The sequence below is a fragment of the Schistocerca cancellata genome, chromosome 7 (assembly GCF_023864275.1).
Source record: "Schistocerca cancellata isolate TAMUIC-IGC-003103 chromosome 7, iqSchCanc2.1, whole genome shotgun sequence".
NCBI classification, from domain to species: Eukaryota; Metazoa; Arthropoda; class Insecta; order Orthoptera; family Acrididae; genus Schistocerca; species Schistocerca cancellata.
The window spans coordinates 118,567,630-118,573,352 of NC_064632.1; the positions used below are offsets into that span (position 1 = coordinate 118,567,630).

The 5,723-nt window shown below is 48.1% G+C and overlaps 1 pseudogene; it reads left to right on the top strand.

Moving 5' to 3' along the window:
- The first annotated feature begins 4,193 nt into the window (after positions 1 to 4,193).
- Positions 4,194 to 4,311, top strand: LOC126093189 (5S ribosomal RNA; annotated as a pseudogene).
- The last annotated feature ends 1,412 nt before the right edge of the window (positions 4,312 to 5,723 follow it).

Consider the following 5,723-nt stretch of genomic DNA (forward strand, 5'->3'; position numbering starts at 1 on the left):
ATCAGTGACACATCAGCAGAAAGCGTGGTGCCGAAACCATAAAACCTGGACTATGGAGCAGTATAAGAACGTCGTTTGGTCAGATGGAACTTATTTCGCACTGTTTCCAACTTCTGGGCGAATTCAGGTTCCAAGAGTGAAACATGGCTGGGGTTCGGTCATGACCTGGGCAGTCATACCGTAATGTTCCATGAGCTTCATGGTTACCTGCGAGGTCGCACTACTGACTACTGCCAAGGATTATACACTCCTGGAAATGGAAAAAGGAACACATTGACACCGGTGTGTCAGACCCACCATACTTGCTCCGGACACTGCGAGAGGGCTGTACAAGCAATGATCACACGCACGGCACAGCGGACACACCAGGAACCGCGGTGTTGGCCGTCGAATGGCGCTAGCTGCGCAGCATTTGTGCACCGCCGCCGTCAGTGTCAGCCAGTTTGCCGTGGCATACGGAGCTCCATCGCAGTCTTTAACACTGGTAGCATGCCGCGACAGCGTGGACGTGAACCGTATGTGCAATTGACGGACTTTGAGCGAGGGCGTATAGTGGGCATGCGGCAGGCCGGGTGGACGTACCGCCGAATTGCTCAACACGTGGGGCGTGAGGTCTCCACAGTACATCGATGTTGTCGCCAGTGGTCGGCGGAAGGTGCACGTGCCCGTCGACCTGGGACCGGACCGCAGCGACGCACGGATGCACGCCAAGACCGTAGGATCCTACGCAGTGCCGTAGGGGACCGCACCGCCACTTCCCAGCAAATTAGGGACACTGTTGCTCCTGGGGTATCGGCGAGGACCATTCGCAACCGTCTCCATGAAGCTAGGCTACGGTCCCGCACACCGTTAGGCCGTCTTCCGCTCACGCCCCAACATCGTGCAGCCCGCCTCCAGTGGTGTCGCGACAGGCGTGAATGGAGGGACGAATGGAGACGTGTCGTCTTCAGCGATGAGAGTCGCTTCTGCCTTGGTGCCAATGATGGTCGTATGCGTGTTTGGCGCCGTGCAGGTGAGCGCCACAATCAGGACTGCATACGACCGAGGCACACAGGGCCAACACCCGGCATCATGGTGTGGGGAGCGATCTCCTACACTGGCCGTACACCACTGGTGATCGTCGAGGGGACACTGAATAGTGCACGGTACATCCAAACCGTCATCGAACCCATCGTTCTACCATTCCTAGACCGGCAAGGGAACTTGCTGTTCCAACAGGACAATGCACGTCCGCATGTATCCCGTGCCACCCAACGTGCTCTAGAAGGTGTAAGTCAACTACCCTGGCCAGCAAGATCTCCGGATCTGTCCCCCATTGAGCATGTTTGGGACTGGATGAAGCGTCGTCTCACGCGGTCTGCACGTCCAGCACGAACGCTGGTCCAACTGAGGCGCCAGGTGGAAATGGCATGGCAAGCCGTTCCACAGGACTACATCCAGCATCTCTACGATCGTCTCCATGGGAGAATAGCAGCCTGCATTGCTGCGAAAGGTGGATATACACTGTACTAGTGCCGACATTGTGCATGCTCTGTTGCCTGTGTCTATGTGCCTGTGGTTCTGTCAGTGTGATCATGTGATGTATCTGACCCCAGGAATGTGTCAATAAAGTTTCCCCTTCCTGGGACAATGAATTCACGGTGTTCTTATTTCAATTTCCAGGAGTGTATTAGCATTCTGGTTGATCAGCGCCATTCCGTGGTACAATATTTGTTCCTCAATGGTGACGCTGTGTTCCAAGACGACAGGGCTGGTTTTGTGAGCACGAGAAATGAATTTTCGTGTTTGCCCTGGCCACCACAATCTCTAGATTTCATTCTTATTGAGCCTATGTGGTCTACCTTGGAACGACGGGTGCGTGGTCGCTAACCACTTCCATCGTAGGTACTAGAAGTTCGCACTATTTTGCAGGAAGAATGGTGTACGATTCCCTTAATAACCATACATGTATCTATGTTTGTTCAGTCTCTTTAAGTGTCCCCTTTAGGTTATCAGAATCTAAAGGAATTTGCTACATGTCATTGCTATATATCAATGTCCCACTGGTAAAGGGAAGTGTGATAATGGTTTGCAAGGTTCTTATATTTACAGCTTGCACCTGTTAACTGTACTGCCTTCAAGTATCATTGTTAATCCTCTGCTCCGTATTGGTTTCGTCGAATTGTTTTACTCCTACATATAGCGGACTGCTGTTCCGCCTTCCCGGATAATTCGTGTCAAAGAACTGCACGCTTGTATTGATGTACGCCGCATCACAAACGGAGTCTATATTGAGTACTCGTAATGCGAGTTAAAATATGGGGAGATGCTCTGCCCACTGGTGTCTGTTTTCTGTATGTTTTCTAGCTTTTGCTCATTATTCTTCTAAAACACTGGGGCTAGTTATCAATAAATAACTCTGCATCTTCCATCACTCCCCGTGTTGGAAAAGTAACTGGTGGCAAATATTTTTATCATATTACGCCTGATGACGTCTTTAATTAAAATAACCATGCGTTAATGTCTTTCACTGAGAAAGAAATTGTTAGTGAAAAGACCACTGTGGCCGAGCGGTTCCAGGCGCTCAGTCTGGAACCACGCGATCGCTACGGTCGCAGGTTCGAATCCTGCCTCTGGCATGGATGTGTGTAATGTCCTTAGGTTAGTTAGGTTTAAGTAGTTCTAAGTTCTAGGGGACTGATGACCTCTGAAGTTAAGTCCAATAGTGCTCAGAGCCATTTGAACCATTGCTTAAAATTTTCTGTTTATTTTCATACCAATGATTTTTAACATATTTATTCAATCAGCTGTGAACATGTGATTCAGATTTCCGTTTTCGATTTCAGTTTTAGAAAGTACGGCTGCCATTTCTATCATTTATTAAATGCAAGAACTCCACTCGCAGAGAGACAGTACGTTTTATGAGGGAAAGGTTCTATTAACTAGCACGAAGCAGTGCATCACTTCACTATAGACACATCTTGGAAACGAGTTTTAAAAGTAACTTGGAAATCTCAATCGAAGAAGTAGATCAAAACACTTCAGTTGAAGCTCGTAACTTCCCATACATCAGCATGAATATGAATCAATTGAAACATCGGCATAAAAAATATACATAACTTCCCATCAACCTCCTCTAGAGAACGTTGTACTAGATTCATATTGCAACCATCAAATGCTATCGTTAGACTTGCGTGAATATGACACCCCAATTAATTTTTATTCCATTAATATTACGTCAACTTTTTTATGTTTCTGTTGCTGCTATCCTCATACGAACCTGATTCACTCAATACGTAATTAACATAATTTACACACGCAGTGTTTTGACAGGCTGTTGCCTGTTTCGAAGATCTGTAATCATTCATCTGTCTGCTTGGGTAGGACATCTCTGTGTGAAAAGTTTGTGTTATGTCTTTGCAGGTCGTCCGGGCCTTCACAAGACTCAGCCAGTAGGCTAGCTTGGCGGCTACATCGGTTAGCAAGGGCACGTGGCCGGCTGACAAGGGTCTGTCTTCGCTCTACGCTCTTGCCTTCGCATGTTGCTGTGATGTCGACTGGCCGATTCTACCCCATAGTACAGCTACTTGTCTTGTGATAATGAATTGGCATATTCAATGAACTTCTTACAGGATTATGGTTCAAATGGCTCTGAGCACTATGGGACTTAACATTTGTGGTCATCAGTCCCCTAGAACTTAGAACCACTTAAACCTAACTAACCTAAGGAGGTCACACACATCCATGCCCGAGGCAGGATTCGAACCTGCGACCGTAGCGGTCACGCGGTTCCAGACTGAAGCTCCTAGAACGGCACGGCCACACGGGCCGGTTTACAGGATTATGGTATTATAGTAACATGTTTGCTGGCTGCAATCTTGCACTGCATCCACGTAATTGTACGTTGTGTGATTTTTAGATTATACAGAGATTTCAGAATAAATTTAGGCCTAACGTAATATTTCTAATGAGACTTATTCTGCTAGTCACCGCCAAATCCTCATCTATTCACATCGGGCATCTATAACATCGAGTCGATCAGATCTTCCTGTCATAATTGTTGAATCCCTTATTACGAACAATCTCAGATAATACCCACGCTTGGGTTTCAACATCGGCGCTTCACTGGCACGGGTGATAACACTGAAATCATATAACAAAAAGCTCTATATTTTGTTTTATATGATTTTCTTAAGATGGACTATGTCCTAAACGCCAACGGTCTTGCCGCAGTGGTAACACCGGTTCCCGTCAGATCATCGAAGTTAAGTGCTGTCGGGCTGGGCTAACACTTGGATGGGTGACCCTCTGGTCTGCCGAGCGCTGTTGGCAAGCTGGGTGCACTCAACCCTTGTCAGGCAAACTGAGGAGTACTAGACTGAGAAGTAGCGGCTCCGGCCTCGGAAACTGACATACGGCCGGGAGAGCGGTGTGCTGACCACATGACCCTCCGTATCCGCATTCAGTGACGCCTGTGGGCTGAGGATGACACGGAAGCCGGTCGGTACCGTTGGACCTTCCCAGGCCTGTTCGGACGGAGTTTATGTCCTAAATACGTAAATAAATAAAGGTTTAGCAGCAAGTGGATTGTTGTTATTAGGGTCCAAAATGCGTTGCGTTCAGACAGGAAAAACTGCGTGAAACGATCAAAATGGTTCAAATGGCTCTGAGCACTATGGGACTTGAAACTTCCTGGCAGATTAAAACTGTGTGCCCGACCGAGACTGGAACTCGGGACCTTTGCCTTTCGCGGGCAAGTGCTTTACCATCTTTTTTTTTCGTTTTGTTCGTTGTTGATCGTTGTGTTCGGTCGTTGCGGACGTCACATGACATCCAGTCTAGTTCGTTTTGTTGATGCTTTCACTCAGTTTCTTTATTACAGAGGCCAACCGGCTCTCTGACCGAACACGCTGAGCTACCGTGCCTGCACCATCTGAGCTACCGAAGCACGACTCACGCCCGGTACTTACAGCTTTACTTCTGCCACTATCTCGTCTCCTACCTTCCAAACTTTACAGAAGCTCTCCAGCAAGGTTCGCAGGAGAGCTTCTGTAAAGTTTGGAAGGTAGGAGACGAGATAGTGGCAGAAGTAAAGCTGTGAGTACCGGGCGTGAGTCGTGCTTCGGTAGCTCAGATGGTAGAGCACTTGCCCGCGAAAGGCAAAGGTCCCGAGTTCGAGTCTCGGTCGGGCACACAGTTTTAATCTGCCAGGAAGTTTCATATCAGCGCACACTCCGCTGCAGAGTGAAAATCTCATTCTGGACACTATGGGACTTCATTTCTGAGGTCATCAGTCCCCTAGAACTTATAACTAATTAAACCTAACTAACCTAAGGACATGACACACAGCCATGCCCTAGGCAGGATTCGAACCTGCGACCGTAGCGGTCGCGCGGTTCCGGACCTTAGCGCCTAGAACCGCTCGGACAAAACCGGCCGGCTGTATCGGAAATCGGTTGGAAACTTTCTTCATGTCAGCACGTTGTAGGTGGCGCCACCGGCGGCAACCTTCTGTGAATGCTCTGAAAAGCTAATCCTTTGCATATCACAGCACCTTCTTCCTGTCGGTTAAATTTCGCTTCTGTAGCTTCGTGGTTTAGCAATTTTAATGGCCAGTAGTGTAGTGTCCAGATCTTACCAACTTTAGGATTGAACATTTCTTGACTCGACTTGGAGGCTGCAACGTTTCCATTCGTAAAAATTGGCAATGTGACGATCAGTAATTGGGATTTCAGAAATCGTGC